Consider the following 18,164-nt stretch of genomic DNA (forward strand, 5'->3'; position numbering starts at 1 on the left):
CCCAAGTCTGCCTCAATATTGAATCAGGACTTATCTCAAATCGTGAATTAATACCGGCGACCGGCCAAGTCACTTCACGTAACTTGTACTTAACCAGTAGTTGAGCGACTCTTGGGCTGTCTGCACGCACCCAAACCCAACGAACAATAAAAAAAAATTTAGTGATGTGACCCCGATCGTAATGAAAAATCGTTTCAGGGTAAAAGTGGTGTGAATGTGATAGTGCTGTGAAAAACAAATGAACGTTCGCGGTATGAAACTGTTTTGTTGTGACAGCTTGATAAGCATTTTATCTTTTTTAATTAATAAATACGCAATACCTAAAGCAAATATGAGTACAAAAAATATAAATAGGCTTTTTTTAAATGCCACCGTGTTTGGAGAATGATTTAACTTGATGGAAGTTATCTGAGAAGTGATCTGTGTCTGTCCGTCACGCTACTTGCTTCTATATAAGCTTATCGATGTTATAATTATCGAATCATAATCAGGACCCACCAGCTTGGTCGCTAATAAAGTTTACCAGAAGTATGAAGATTTCGATGAAATTTTTTTTTTATCCTACATATTATATTAAATATATAGTTTCATTATTCATTCCATAATATGACTGGTCCAAATATTTCGCAAATAGTTTGCGAAATAGGTATTGATATACTTGTTACATATATTACAAATTTTGGCTTTGTCTATTAACACCGTTTGCAAAACTTATTTGTAAGTAACTTATATAAAACTTTGACACATACAAAACTTACTAGATTAAATATAGGACAAATTATTTTTATATCCGCTCTATAAGGAATCACGGAAAAATTATACAGAGGAGGATAGATTTAGGAAATAAGAAAATATAAAAGCTCGAGCGTACTAGTAATATGAAAGCTTAAAAAATATGTACACAATTTCGTTACAATAATAACTTACTTAAAACCAAAAATACTATGAAAATAATTCTTATAAGAAAAAAATAATTCAGTAGAAAAGCTAATCTTACAGATATATAGGTATAGCGTATTTCCTCTCACTGTCACTGAAATTATCTTGAATTTTCGCACGTATTAATATAATACTATGCTTTAATATATATGTGACGTTTTCCACCAAAAGGTACCACATTGTCGCTTGTCGATAAGGTTGATTTCAAATTGAAGCTATATGGAAATAGTGGCTTATTGACGACCGACAATAAGTACCCTTTTGGTTGAGAATGGCACATATATATTTATATTTAGAAAAAAAAATACTGGACAGCAATAAGTACTTTAGGTTAGGCTAATAGGTTTTCTGAAAGAAAATCTTTAACTCTTCTTATCTATATAGAGTAGGTACTTCATAGTAGTGACGTCAAATATAAACATGCAAAGCATAAATTTTGTTAATGTAAGTTTTAGTTTACATAAAAAATCATGAGGCGTACGGGTCTGGTGACCGCATGTTACAATATTTATTTATATTTTAGCATCTCGATCATAACCATTAGTCTTTTGTAGATTTTCGCAGTAGGCATCTGAAACGTTATCAATAAAACCTATTGATAGAACTTGCTTTATAGTAAAACTTAGTTATAATTTCTTTTCTTTGTAACTTTTTTAAAATAATATGTAAACCAAATTTTTTGTACCACTTATACTTGGGAAATCGAAGGAAGTTTCTCTGAAAGGAACCATAAGTATAAATAAACTATAATAATAAAAGCCTTTTATAAGTTCGTACTTAGAAGGAAATTTCTGAAAGAAACCATAAGTACAAATAAACTATAATAATAAAAGCCTTTTAAGCACGAATTTTCCACTCGTGACATGCACTTAAAAAAAATAGCCGAACTCGTTGAGGTATTCAGAAAATAACTGAACTTAAGTAATAAAGAAATGAATTTTGATCAATATCTTACAGTTACAACGGATTTCGTTGTAATAAACCGACCTGTTGGCTGGTGTAACACATAGTTCGCTAGTCCCAATTTTTGGATAAGTAGTAACAAAATACTTTGTTACTGTTATGCAATCATTCCTTTCAGTGCATGAGCTTCAGCTTTTTTCGAGGAACTATACATTACCTAGCGTGTAGGGTTTCTTAAGAAGCGCTTAGGTTAAACAGGTAGGCAACGTAAATGTGATACCCCTCCCCTACAGGTAAAGCGGGTTAGAGGTTTATTATTCAATTATATATTGTATATATGATTTGCCTGCAATGAAGTCTTTATAAGAAACGTATCTATTTTGTACAAATCATCATCATTAGCTTAAGAGTTATTCTCTTGTCGGTGGAGTATCTTCCAGCTTTCCCTATCCCGCGCCAGCTCTTTGACTTTTTGATACGACACGACCCCTACTTTTTCTTTCACTTGATCTAAAAAGCTGCGTCTGGGTTTTCCTCTACCCCGCTTCCTTCCTATCCGCCCCTCCAGGATAGTTTTAAAGAAGTAGTCGTGTCGTATTAAGTGTCCAATCATTTTCCCGCGTCTATTTGCAATAGTGTTCAGAATAGCTCTTCTTTCACTCACTCTTCTTAGCACCTCCTCATTCGTTATCCTGTCTCTCCAACTAATGCCTTCCATTCGCCTCCAGCACCACATTTCAAATGCTTCCATTCTCTTTCTATCTCTTAGGGTCATTGTCCACGTTTCACTTCCATAAAGGGCTATACTCCAGATGTACACCTTAATCAGTAGCTTCTTGCTTCTGCATGATAAACGGGATTTCAATAATTGTTTCTTCTGGTTAAAAGCTTTTTTTGCCATAGCAATCCTTGAAACGATGTCTGGTGTGCACCTGGAGTCCCTGGTAATTAAGCTACCTAAATATTTGAAACTATCAACCTGCTGAATTGGGATGTTGTTGAGAACTATTGGAGGATGATTAGTTTTGCGTTTTGAAGTCTTAGTTTTCTTTATGTACAAATAGATGTCTCATAAAATGTTATTGTAACATAAAGGTGCTAATTCTACTACGGTAGTAGGAAAATCTTATTTGTGCTTACTATTATACATTCCCTTGTAAGCTAAAAATGACTTTGTCCCTTTTTTACAATAACAAATGTAATAAAGGTATAACAGCAAGCCAACTTAAATCTATTTTGACGAACCTAGGATTAAAAATATAATGGCTACATGATTATCCCGTGTCTAACGCGCAAAAATTTTGAATGATTATAATTATTCACATGGTCTCGTCAAAAATAATTACCTAGGCTTTTATAAAAACCTATAAATATTCCATTAGGAAGTGAACTTAAAATAATAATAAAAAACGCATTATATTGTGGTTTGTTCTTAGTAGGTATTACTGAAACATTCAAGGTCAGAAAATTGTTTATATTTCACACATTTTGTTGTTAGCGTGAAATACAGCTTGTTAATCTGTGTATAAGAAAATTTACACTTTTCACGGGCGTGTATGTGACTTTTCAGTGTTTTATTGCTTAAAAAGAGCAGAAAACTTGTCCAATTAAAATATGAGATAGTAAAGTACCGTAAGCTGTCATTAGGATAAAAACTTATTTTATTAAGAGTCCCCAGCAAGCCTAGTTCTCCATATAAAAGACTTGCTAGATTGCTCTGAAACTTTGTTCTTGCAATAGGATAAGGTATATCTAATCCTGTTATTAGTTTAAGTAGCTTAAGATAATGATACCCAAAGTTAAAAAAAATACAGCGAATTTTAGTTTTTCATACAAAACTTGTTTTTGCTCTATTTCGTTTGTTTTATAAACTGGAGTTATATAAACTACATTTTTACAGGACTTGATATACCTCATGTCATTATATGTGCAAAGTTTCATTACCATACAACACGTAGAAATTCGTGAAATTCGGCCAAGCTTGCTGGGGACTCTTAAATTAATAATTTTAACAAACGACATTATGTGGTTAATCCACTTAGGTGTAATCTTTGGGTGTTATTCAATGAAATGGGTGGCTAATGTGATCCTAGTTTACGGTACCATATTATCAAGTACTATTTTGGTAGTATTTTTTCAGTAGTATGTTAAAGATCTCAAGACCGACGCTGATACTACTTACGAAAATCTAAATTAAATTATAAAACCAAAACAGTGAATGAACTTGCCATACGATAAATACCTATCAATAATTACCTTTCTACAGAATACTGTAACTAATAACTTATATAAAAAAGTATTACGCTATAAAAATAGTTTAAAATTCAATCTTTCGAGTGGATAACATAACGCAATCTAGTAGTTATTAACGCTGAATTATATCTTGAATTGAACCAGGTATACCACTCACCAGTAAAACTGTAAGCAATGCCGCTATGAAAATCATAACAAAACTATAATATATGCTAATGTTACCTTATAACGGCCAATAATCGCACTTAGCGTATAGACATAAATGTCTCTTTATATGCTGAAACATATTTGATTATCGTCTGCTAGATTTGAATGTTTTTTGCTATGGGCCAAAGTGCGTGATATTTTAAATTCAATTCGTAACAAGCAAAAAATATTACAATTACGATTTGGTGTCGGTCCGGCATGGTAGGTGCGCGATTTGACATTATAGACGTATGACTTACTGCACACGTTTTTTTTTTTAATACTATTATAACTATTCTCTATCGCGCATTTTTTTCAGAACAAATTTATGTTAGTAACTAAGGCATTTATTTCAGTTTCATATTTTTGATTTAGCTTGATTAGGTACAATCTCGTTATTTATTTACACAACTTTGTTTTCAGAACTAAAAAAGATCACGTGGAAAATATAGGTAAGGTTATTTTTGGTTGACAATATGTTAGTTAATCGGTGATATATTTATTGTCCTTAAAAGTACCCAGTTTTCCATGCGTACCTACCTAGACATACGATATCTTTATGATAAAAAATGCGAAACAGAATTGCTTACATATCTTAGAATTCTTAGCTATACATTTATAAAATATCATAGATGTGAAACAACATTTATAACATTCTAGATAGTTGTTTCATAATTACTGTAGTATTTACAGTGCCTTTTATTTATTACAAAATACTGTATATATGACTGGCCTTAACTTTATGAGACCTACTATTAAAATAAACTAATACGTACTAAATAATATTCGCTTAGTAGAAGTTATTGGCCTGTTTGGGCCTGACTCAAACCAAGTGGCTACACAATAAGTCTAAAAGTTACAGTCTAAAAGAGAACCTCCTCTTTTAAAAATCATGGTTAAAATAAAATCAAGAAAATGTTATTTTTAACCAAGAGGAAGTTGCAAGGATGTGACATTAAGTAGTATTAAAATTAAATACGCGAAACACGTCGCGGAACAGAATTTTTTGTCATGTTATCATAATGATGCCATTAAACTATATGTTGTCAACAAAATATGACTTGAGAGCTTGGGAACATAAAATAATTTCAGACTTGAATACTTATGTTAAGACGATAGTCGCTGATGTGTCCTTGAGCGTCACAGCTTCTCTGTACCTGCACCCCGCTCACATGTTGCATGTTGTACATAAAATGTAGATTAATATATATTTTTTTCATTTGGGAGTATACGTACATAGTAACTTATGTGAAATAAATATTTTAGCTAATGTTACAATTTAAATACAATAACAAAACTTATAAACTATTATTAAAATTAACCTATAAACCTAAAAACAAATTAAAACTAACAAAAATAAATTAAACTACGAACTAAACAAACTAAACTAAAACTACCTAAAAAGTGTCGGACTATTGACAATAATTAACTTTTATGTGTAGTGGGTGGTTTGAAAATGTGATGTCTACCTCGAACTTTAAATGCACTTTTCGTGGGGTAGCCACACAAATCTCTGTTTTGACATTTTGCTGGGACGTCAGTTAGCCGCGACCACGACCAGTGAAACCTGTGTCGAAACGACGGTAAATAAAGGTAAAAAAAAAAAAAATTCGCGATAGACCCGTTTCTAAATGTGATTTAATATGTGTTTAAACCGCGAAAGTTTTAAATGTTATACCTAAAAAGTCCTACAAATAAAAAATTGGCCCCAGGTCTGTCCGTTATTTTTTTCATAATTTTTTGTTGAACCGTTAAGCAGATATATACTCTAGAAGACCCTGGAAGATCTTCAAAGCATGATTGAAAGCCTATACCATGTTTCTTTGAAGATAGGTCTTAAGATGAATATGTCCAAGACTAAGGTTATGACGAACATCCCCGGATTCCAATCATTAAGGTTGGGAACGAAATACTAGAGGTGGTCGAGCAATACTTGTATCTTGGACATATTCTATCATTTGACAAATATCGATATTCGAATATTGATCCTGAGCTCGTTTGCCTGGATACCGCGGGTCAACCAGAGGTCCCACATTAAGATCCCCACAGTCGAGCGCAGGCCTGCCATTCTGCCTTTTGTCAGGGGGGTCACGGACAGGATCAGCCACATCTTGAAGCGTGCTTCTATAAAAACATATTTCAAGCCAATGAAGAAGATGTCACAATTCCTGAGGCCTGTAAAATGCAATACCCCTCTACAGACTGCAGGAGTGTACAGGCTGGACTGTGAGTGTGGCCTATCATATGTCGGGCAGACGAAACGGAGCATTTCCACTCGGGTGAAGGAACACATAGCTGATGTCAAGCACCGTCGACCTAGGTCTGCTGTCTGTGAGCATGTCATGGATAAAGCCAATCACTCAATCAAGTTTGATAAGCCTCTGGTTCTTGCCAAGGAGAAGCGTTACATACCCAGAATGCTGCGCGAGGCCATTGAGATTAAGAAATATCCAAACTTTAATAGGGAAGATGGCTTTTCTCTACCACCAGCTTGGGATCCTGTAGTCCACCTGATAAAGGAGCAAGCGAGACATAGACTGTGAGACCGTAGTGTTGGATGATGCTGGACATTCTGATGTTTTGAAAAGATGTGTCCCGCCGAGTTTGTTGCCGGTCCCATATTGGGATACCCTCCTACAATTTAGGAGGGAATTAAATCTTCTCGGGTCCGTGGTGTAGGGTTGGAGCCGGCATAGTTTATTTTTATCGCGTATATATATATATCTTTACTTGAAAAATAATTATAGTGTATAACTAGCCTTATGAACCGATTTTGCATGTACAACCAGCCTTAAAGTTTGTAGTCTATGATTGTTCATTATTTTAGTATGTGGGTATTTTTGCATTTTGTAATTTTTCCTCAGTCACCCGTTGACCACGGACGCTGTAAAGAGTTCGAAACGTCGGGATGTATTATAAATTCAATATACGCGATATAATCCGTTTTCATAGTTTTATTTCATGAGTAACTATCGCGGTAACCGAAGACAATTTTATTTCAAGAACCTTAGTGGATTTATTTAACGTTAGTGGTGTTTTCGGGTTTTCAAATCAATATTCGATATATTATAAAATAGTTGTGTTGAGATAGGTCGACATCATACACCGAATCAGACCGAAAATGAACCAAAAACATTTTTTTGGTTCCAATAAATCAAGTGGTACGTTTCACAATAAAGAAGGAAAAAATTCAATATGTTTGTTAAAAACGTATTATATTAACATGAAGTCCAATAAATATTTCATATTAAATCAAAATTGATTAAATGACCAATCGTAATGATGCCATAATGACATTATCAATAAAGCTTTCAAGAAGAATGCCAATAGATTTTTTGCCGAGCGACCTTAAGATGTATTAAGCAATCACAGCTGAGATTAATATTAAAATTAGTATAATCCATTTGAAGTTACTATATTGCGTTGATAAAAACATACAGGAAAAGTAGATATAGACAGGTGACACATGTACTTAGATTAGTAAAATATGATAAGATTTTGATTGCAAGTTCAGTAAGTACATCACTCTCGCCTTATTTTGCTGTGCGAGTATGACGCTCTGGCTATGCTATTGAAATCAAATCGTTGTCATAATTATACAATCTGAATATTATGTTCTCAGTCTAATCAGAAACGCAAACATGAATGAGGCAAAGTGAAAAAACTACTAGAGAGGTATTTTATAACGTCAAATATTAGTTTTTTGTAGAATGAAAATTATACCCAAGTTCTACTGCTCCGTTTTTTTAAAGGTTCCGTACCTCAAAAGGAAAAAACCGGAACCATTATTTATAGGATCACTCGTGCGTCTGTCTGTCCGTCTGTCACAGCCTATTTTCTCCGAAACTACTGGACCAATTAAGTTGACATTTGGTAAAAGAAATTTTATTAACCAAAAAAAAGGCATACCCTCAGATCCACAGCGCAGGCTTCGTCACATTACAGAAAGCTCATCCACCTCAGGGTTCGTCAAAACAGAATTTAGTGTAGAAGTTATTCTAGAAAATAGGCAAAAAATGACCCTCCCCCACTTTATCTCCGAAATTACTGGGTCTAAAATACACAAAACAGGAAAACATATTAGAAATGTTCAGTCAAGCGTGAGTCGGACTATTTATTAAGTATTATTTAATTATCTGGTCAAAATTAATGATTATCCAATTGTTTTCGAAAAACCGCTTATTACCGAGTGAAATGAGTGTTAGTTTAGGGTAGGTGCTCATCCTAATAATAACTAAGATTAAATAGGCAACAACGGTTAATTTTATATTTAGTGTTCAGTTTTAACTGGCCCGACTCAAAATTTGAAACAAGCGTCCCTTAACTTATATTATTTAACCAATCCATATAGGTGCCATTCTCAACCAAAAGGATTGAATTTGAAATCAACCTTTACGACGACCAACAATGTGGTTCCATTTAGTTGAAAACGTCACATAGACTTGAAACCATAAAAATATTAAAAATCGGGGTTTAAAGACTGTAAAATTGAGCGCCATAGCATGAGTGTCACCGACAATATGTCTCGTCTGACCAAGTCGGCGCTTTTGAGACTGCGACAAAGCAGATCTCATTATATCGAACAAGAGCGTTGCATTGAGAAGGCGTGTATGCGTTTATCCATTCATTGTGTTACCGTTCAGCTTGTTTATGTAGTTCGAGAGCCGACGCATATTTTAAGTTTACAGTTTGCTCTTCAAATACATAATTAGAATGGTATTTTAGGAACATTTTTATGAATCTATTTTATGCTTGTTATTTTATGAAGGGAAGCGCAATGTGAGCAAAAAAACTAAACAAAAAATCGAATACCATATTTAAATTAACTACAAATGTAGAGACAATACTGCCAGTCTTTTAAACACCCTACCGGCCGGCACATACTTTAAACCCATTTTTATTTGTACGTATTTAATCTCCTGGGTTTCTTCATGTAGTATTTTAAATACAGGCACCAGAACAACTTCTCAGTATTAAACATTGTCGGATCCTAAACTCTACGAAGATAAAATGCTCGTTGTATTGCAGCGGGATTTAGCCCTCTGGTCTACTTCTTTAAGACAATTGAGCCCATTGGGATTAAACTTAGAGAACTACATTTCTTGTTACATATTGACCGAGCGAGCAAATCAAATTACATTTCTAGGCAAAAAATTATTTTGTATATCTGGCTGATCTCCTTTCCAGGTCGCATTACACAGCCGATTCTCTTGAAATTTTATGAGTAGGTTCGATAATTACATATATGGAACTTTTGGCGACTGAACTTCTCTGTTGTTTTTTCAAAATGGCGGACTCATGGGGTTAGCGAGATCTACAGCACACAAAGGCATTCGTATTACTTTGTAACTATATCTGCATTCCCTGTACTTTAAAATCTTATTAGTTAGCAGATAAAGGTGCCAGATTATTTAATGTGACAAGATACTGAGGTAACTAGCAACTAGCTAGACTTCTAGTAATCTCCTTGTCCTCGTCTCATGACAGTTAAACTAGCCATAAACCTGATTACAATTCAATAAAGTGTGCTTATTTCGACTAAAATATGGCGTGTTACAAAAAAAAGTAGACACTCAGTCGATGGGATCCGTCAAGACAGACGGAGCGGCGTAAAAAGCGATTGCGCATACGAAGTTACGAACTTGTGTGTGAAAGGGTTGCCAGTGTTTTACCGCAGGAATAGTGGGCATAATCGTAGATCACACTTGACTTTACTATTTCACCTGAGGCCAAAGCTCTGTGCGATGAGAATAGTGCCAGTGTTATTATTTGCAAATATCCGTTCGGCAATGCAATACTCATCTTGTAGCACAGACACCAGATTTATAGCAATTATACATCACCGGAGGCCATGGTATAGGTACTAGTCTGCTAGTGCTGTATCAATTCTGGATATCGCTGACGAAAAGCCGGTGTATAGGTAAAAAGCAAGTTTTTTTCATTTATTCCACAAACAGCGATTTTGGTCTTTATGCACTTTGCGTTGAGCCTGTTTTTGCTGCTCCTATTGAATGGCTCCTATTGAAAGTTAACACAGGTATAGTCGTTCGTTTTGTAGCTGGCCCCGAACGGCTAATCCTTTGTCTATTGTTAAGTAAAACCTCACGTGGTCAGTCAAAAACAAGGGTCAGTCATTGGCATCATTATAATTTCCTTGATAAAATGAGTGACGGAATGAACGTCATAATTGCTGCAGTAACGCGGCAGCGAATGTCACTCATTTAACTCATTTTATCAAGGAAATAGACAGACAGACGCCAGTAATGCAACTACACTTGACACGAACGTCACCTTTAATGACTTAAAACAACGTCAGAAAAAGACCATTAACATTTAAACTGTCAATATTTACCCAAATATTTCGTACTTACACAAATTCATTACTTATCTCGAGCGTGAGCAGAAAACATTTAAAACGCCGCAATTGGTTTTTGTAACGACCCGTTTACATTCCAAGTGTTCATTTGCCGGGATCATTTTAATTGGGTGTCTTTAATTTGGTATTCGATTTTTAAACGCGTTTTTGGGCATTTAAACGGACCAGAATTGGCCCTTAGTGTCACTATAATTTCTTCGAATATAACTGAAAAGTGTACTAAGAACTTTTTACGTTGCGCAAATAGGGTTAACCGTTGTAACCGGATTTTTAAAATTTGATATGAACTATTATAGTGATTCCGCTCGGTAGATAAATCCCGTAAAACTTAGCAACCTCTTATATTTTTTTATAAACAGAACTGTCAAAATGACGTATTGAGATTTGACAAACGTTTATGACTTAACTAATGCCATAAATATAATATAACGAATAAGCCATTAAATATAATAATAATAATAAAATAATAATAAATCGCATTTAATATATTATGCGAGTCATATCTAATAAATGTGGTGTAATGTTTTAGTGGCACGGAACTCGATGCTCGAGTACGACTCGCGCTTGACTGGTTTTAAAAATCTGAATAGGCGTGCCTTAAGTTACTGTTGCGTACTATTTTCTTTTTATTTTCATTAAATTACTTTAAAAGATAAAAAATATTTTACACAACCATTAAAGAATTCCTGATTACGAATTCGAACGGTTTTAAAAATACAATTAAACTTGTATCTTTAAAAAAAATGGTCACTACTTTCGTAATATATGAGTATTTAACACCCCGCCACTTTTATCACCAAAGTTTAACTCAAAACACTTAAAGTAGTACAAAAAAAATTGTGAATCATCGAGTGTATTACTTTACATGAATAGTTGCCAATATCCGAAACTTCTTGATAACCAGTCCCCCTGTTTTGTGCCATCTGTCAGTTGAGTAACAAATATAGTCAACGCCAAGGAACTAATTAAGACTGTCAATTTCTTTATAGAGTCTAGTGCTACCATTGTCTTTGATATTGCTATAAATACACTGAAAGAACTGTTTGCATGACAGTAACAAAATATTTTTCCCCTCACTAGCTCGGAAAGCCGTCTATTATCCTTTAAAACAAGCGGGGAAAAACGCATTTTATCCACTAGTGGGGAAAGTAATTTGACCTTGGATGGAGCGTGTTTAAGTAGCTTTACAGATAACAAAACGTAAAACGGTCATAATAATGGTTCGTTCGATATTAATTATCATTAAATAAATGGTTTGAGAATCTAATAAAAAATACCAAATTTAGCTTTATTTAATAATTTTAAGTCATAAACCTTAAAATTCCATAAGAAACGTTAGATTTTTTATAATGATGTTAAATATAATTCTGAACGCACAAGTTGAGTCGATGCAATTTCAAAACGCATCGTTGACATTTCATACGTCAGAACAGAAATGTCAACATTGTCAACAAAATTTTTACTGTTCTTCTCACCGACTCACATAAAAATCAGAATTTCTAGTGTTTTCTGTTATAATATCGTAAAAAAATTAGTGATTCCAGTGATGAAGATGATCTAACGCCTGTGGATGTTGCACTTTCCTCGCTATAGTGAGGGGAAAAGTTTTGTGTTACACACGGGTGCAAATGTATTTTACTTCTCGTGTGTTGAAACACTCGCTACGCTCAGGATTCTATTTTAGAACCACTCGCTTCGCTCGTGGTTCAACTATAGAATCCTTTCGCTTGCTCATGTTTCAATTCCACACTCGCGGGTAAAATACAACTTTGCACCCTTGTATAACAAATAACTATTGTTACTATGGACGCAAAAATTGGAACTTGCGAACTATGTGTTATGGTGGTCCCACACTGGCTGTTATAAAATGTTACATAACATAGTGTAACAGGGACAATATAATAAAACACTCTCAATATTATCATCTTGTCCATATCATACGATGTTTTATAACGTAATATATCAGCCAGTATGGTTTGTAACAACAAAATTGGTTTTAGGATATTGATCACAATTTGTTACTTTAGTTCAGTTTTTTTTTCACTCAGGATCAAATATTTGTGACAAACACAAACAAATGCCAAATGCCCAGGAACCCGGGACTACTTCGTAGGCAGGGTCACTACCGACTAGAGTAGGAGGTCGTCTGTAAGTAAGTACCTATCGTTTCAAATTTATCTGAAGCGTTGATAAAGGTCACGTATGTCACGATTGAAATTGACAGTAAATAGTTCTTGCAATATATTTGTCTTAGAACGTAACGGAAAATCCGCCATAAGTTTTCCTCATTATTATTCACAACGACGGGACTTGAAAATTCTCGGGAAATTTTCCTCTTGGAAATATAGTCATTTGGCGGCGTGGCGTATACAAAGAGTGCCATGGGATGCCAATGCCGTCCTGTCGCAGCCATGTGAAGGTAGATCTCTACTTATATGCAAAACGAGGTAAATCTGTGACAGCCTGTTTGGATTTGGATAAGGCAATTTAACGCTGGGAAATTTACTTGTTTAAAGCACAAGTATTCAAGTTACATTATTAAAAAAAACCGTTTAATCTGTAACTATATTTTTTTGCAAATGTGTTGTCTACACTAGGTTGCTTTTGTGGTTGATAAACCGCGCCTGGTGAACTGGTTTTTGCTTTAAAAAATAGGGTCGTTTATACGGAGATCACTCTTAAAATTTCTGAAACTTTTACAGCAGTTTACAATGTTTACATATAACATTGCTATCTCCTGGACTACCTAGAAATCCACTACCTACATTACAACTAGTTTAGTCGGCGTGACAAGAAGCAGTATTCGCATTTTAAAAATTCAACTTTACATTTAAAGTAAGGTTTGTTTAAACTTCGAACATGCCTCAAGCTATATTGTGCGATTTGGTTTGAAGTAGGAACAAATACAAAATAACAGGTATATATAGATATAGATATATATACCTGTTACCGATCTCTACAAATTTAATATTTAATTTATAACAACAATGTAAATCAGATATTTTAAAATTAGAAGAATTAAGTCGCCGAGCAACCAATCAAGCGCCATCATAGCAACTAAGGATAAACCTAGACATCCTTTTTCCTATTCTGTTACACTCCGCTTAAAATGCCTGACATTTGTAATAGCAATTACCGGAGAGGAAAAAAAGATTTCCCCCCAAGGTTTCTAAGTAACCGACTTAATACTAAACGTCAAGCAACTGAAGCATTCCTTCTTTTAGCGGATTTCTTGGGCTCCCACAGAGTTAGACGGTTTAATAAAGTCAAAATGAGCAGCATAAAAGTAAACTAACCCATAATTAAAGTAAGATAAGCATCGATCAAGATACAGTGGATACAGAGATAAATTCTTCGGTATATATTAAGGTGTAAATGTAAAATTGGCAAAGGAACGCAGCGGTGATACGGTTGATTGCATTCCCCGCGCTGACAACTTTGTATGATGTGGTTAATGTCACATACATTAACTGAGTTAGGAAGTGGATACATATGCATGGATGAGAAGTCAATTTTACGGCACAGATCAAATTTGTCACAAGGTTTTGACAGTTGGAATATTCTGATTATAATAACAGGTTATAAATTTGATCTGGATTTGGTATGCAGTCAGTGGCAAAGGTAATGACATTTTTACAACCTGAAACTTCACTTTGGACACTCACGAATCGTATTCATAACAAATGCAAATAAAATTCTTAACCTGTTATTACAATCAGAATACGCTCCCTGGTCTATGCTACGGAATGATTGGGTTTTACGATGGTTAGTACCTACGCATAATTTGTGTTCTATGAGCGACATATTGTCACTTATGTGGGTAAAGATTCCACTTGTACTCTTACCTATCAAGTTATTAATTTAGTCGGTGTCTTATTTCCCAAATGATCGACTTTGTTTTCATTTCCAAACATAAAACTTTTACCTAATATTAAAAGAAAAAACTTTAATCTAAGAACCAAGTTTATATGTATGCTATATGATCATTAAACGGTGATACCATAAGCTTTTTTATGAAAATATTTGAGTATTTTTTTTATCGATCAAAGATCTAATGAAAAAACTCGTTTTGACACATTTTTTATAACAACAATGTATACAGATGTCGTAAAAGTAATTTTGTCGTTATCAAAAGTTTACATTTTCATCTTGATAACATGATAACCCTAAAATATGTTACACAGAACAATTTACAGCCCAAACACCATGAGTTGCAAGTTTTAAAAAGTTTGTTTATTTGATAGGTACAGTGTAGATTAATTACAACTAATGTCTTTCCTATTTTCAAACAGCCCTACGCACTGTTACTTAAATAGGGTTCCCTAGTTATATTTCTGACAAACCTACTATTACCCCGACTTTTTATCTGTAACTATAAAAATATAATTTAATGCACATGCCCAAATACATTATAAAAACAAATTGCCCAATCAATGTGGCCATTTATAAACTATTAAATACTCGACTTAAATCAATCCAAGTATTTCAAATAAAGCAATCACTCGCCGTCCAATATGGCAACAATACGAGTAAAATGAAAAATTAGCCAAACATGTACACTGGTAAATACCTCGGAAAAGGGACAAGACAAATTGTAAGAATTAATAGAGTTAAATGAATAGTAAGTGGTCAAAGGCGGGTCTAACTAGCAGCCAATATGTTTATTAATTTACGCGTTTAGTTGAAGGCGAACACAGTTTGGTAACCTAGTGTAATTTAGGTACGGCTGAGTACGAAATATTGGCTAGTAAGAAGACAAATGGTATCATTATCAATAAACCGAGATTTTAACATAGATAATGTGTAATAGAATGTCTACGATTGGCTATTTTACTACATTTACTTATACTTGTACTATTCTACCTATTTATTGTAATTACTGAAATAGCTATTAGGTCAAAAACTACAGATCTGATTTAAACACTGTATGACAGTACTATATGTATATACAAACATGCTTAAAATAAGAGTTCATAGATCTACAATTCCGTATAACAATAACAAATGCGTAGCAGGCCTAATTAAGTTTCTTTAAACGAAGTTTTTTTTTCATTAGGTAGTAGTTATTTCTCTTTCTCTTTAGTTTAATCACAGGTTTATACCGGTTCGGTAAATACGTACCAACATAATCTTTTGTATATTAATATAATCGCTATTTTATCCTTCACAACAAATTATAATGACAGTTGTATAATAACGCAACCAGTTTTTATTACATGTTAACATTATAGAAGTATTTTATATCTGACCAGCTTATAAACTTTGGTGAAAATTGCGTACCTACAGTGTGCTACAAGTCAAGTGCCCGCGCACCGACCGCCATATTAAATCATAACCGCGAGCCTGAGCTTGCGATGATTATCTACAGTATGAAGCCATAAATCCATACTGATAGTTATCTCTGTCAATCTTGAATTAAAGCACACTATGAGAAATGTTTCTTAGATGACCATTTATACTCTGGCAAGCCAACTTTGTCAGTAGAAAAAGACGCGAAATTCGTTTTTATACGAGATTTATACGAGAGGTTGATACTTTACGCCTAAAATTTTCAAATTTGTCGCCTCTTGCTACTATTTATCTTATTATTTATATATACATATTGTGCAAAAAAATCATGTTTATAAAAAAAAATCTCTACGAGATATTGCTGGCGGTGCTGCTAGTTCACAAAAAAATAGAATATGCTTTTATTGCGCCACAATCTAGTTAAAATGTAACCCAGTACAAGTGATAAGTGTACGCATGAAAGACTGCCTGGTTTTAACAGTTCTGCTTATCTGGGCGCATCTGATCTTTAAACACATCGCTCACGGTTGGCGAACGAGATCCGAATGCCACTGATAACGTCGTATCTGACATTTTACACCACGGCTCCAGTTCAATTATTTGCTCGCATAGTTTGTTTTTCTGTCCGTGTACTTGTGGCACCCACGTCTGAATATAAATCAGAATAAAAAAATCGGCTAAAAGCATGTCGGGTCATGCCGAGTGTAGGGTTACGTTGCCGTTATGTTATTTACAGATCACCTTAACCGCTACTAGAAAAACAAAACTCCGGAACGTAGCAGACATGAGGCAGATAGAGCCCGTCTAATGTAACTTTGCACCGACTTGAAGGGAACAAAGTGAGGCCGTGTCAATATAAACGCCATATTTTTAAAAATTGACATTGACACACATTGTCATTGCAAATGCCATACGGAGTTAGCTTGGTCCATCGAGCATTGAGTCGACTGCTATAAATAAAGTATTGATTAAAACTATGAATTTTCAGTAGGTAATAAATACCTGTTTTGGAACCATGGAGCCCTTTTTTAATTCAAATTGTCAATGGTGATAACTTTTTCAGAAATTGATCAATAATTTCGTATTTTTGCAAATAGAAAGTAATTACTTCGAATATTTTGTAAATTTTAGGCAATGGGGTAACACATTTTTAAATGTCGATATCGGTACAAAAGCGTTTCTGGTCTTTTAAAGATGCAAATTACTTTTATTTTTGGGTACCGTTGTTAATGTACACGAGAACTTACTTAACAGTAACAAAATGTTTAAACAAGGTGCGAAACAAATTAAACGACTTACTAAATATGGAGGCTTTTACGTGGGTGTATTTTAGTTAAACAATCAAAATCGCTTCAACTACACACGATTGATTAATATTCTTGTTTAATTACGCGTTTTAAAGCTTATTGAATTGCTTTCCAATGTTTGAAGCGACATTAATTAAGTAAATAAGTAAATAAATAATAAATTGAGAAAAGATGATGCCACATGGTTTATTTTGTATTGTAATAATTACAATTATGATTATGAACAATAATTATTATTGTTCATAATCGGCTTGGCGCATTGCTCAGAAGTTGATGTATATACTCTATCCCTACTATAGCTAAGGAGAGACTGCCTCCTTGTGTGTGTTCTACCGCTTGTTCAATGGGCTGTGCTCTGAAGAATTGGTGCGGTTTAAGAGGAATTTCCTCCCGCGGACGCTCCAGCTGTGGAATGAACCCCCTTCCGAGGTTTTCCCGAGAGTCTACAGTATGGGGTTCTTCAAAAAAAGGAGTGTACAGATTTTTAACAGGTCGGCAACGCGCATGTAACACCTTTGGAGTTGCAGGCGTCCATAGGCTACGGTGACAACTTACCATAAGGCGGGCCGTATGCTTGTTTGCCACCGATGTGGTATATTAAAAAAACTAGACCTTAGGTTTGATAAGACTTGTGTTTAATCCGGTGGTATACAGCGAGATTTTTCAAACATTCTTCGCCTCTCCTCCCTTGTGTGTATCCCTTGACATTTGTGGTGGACCGTTAGCGACCCCAGTTAAAAGCATATTTAAATACAAAAAAATATAAAGAAAAAATTATGATCTAAAATTGTACGGTACCTGATTTGACATTTTCCCCAGTGCTACACTACAATATTTTATCTTTCAAAATATGATAAATGCCGACCACATTCGTTAATAATTGGCTTGCATTTGTGGCCCGGACACCCGAC

At 34.4% G+C, this 18,164-nt stretch overlaps 1 protein-coding gene across 2 annotated transcripts in view; it reads left to right on the top strand.

Moving 5' to 3' along the window:
* Positions 1-18,164, top strand: part of LOC134748025 (inositol-trisphosphate 3-kinase A-like) — a 182,916-nt gene that overhangs the window by 66,824 nt on the left and 97,928 nt on the right. The gene's annotated exons all lie outside the window — the stretch shown is intronic.

This window comes from Cydia strobilella, chromosome 15 (assembly GCF_947568885.1).
Source record: "Cydia strobilella chromosome 15, ilCydStro3.1, whole genome shotgun sequence".
NCBI lineage: Eukaryota > Metazoa > Arthropoda > Insecta > Lepidoptera > Tortricidae > Cydia > Cydia strobilella.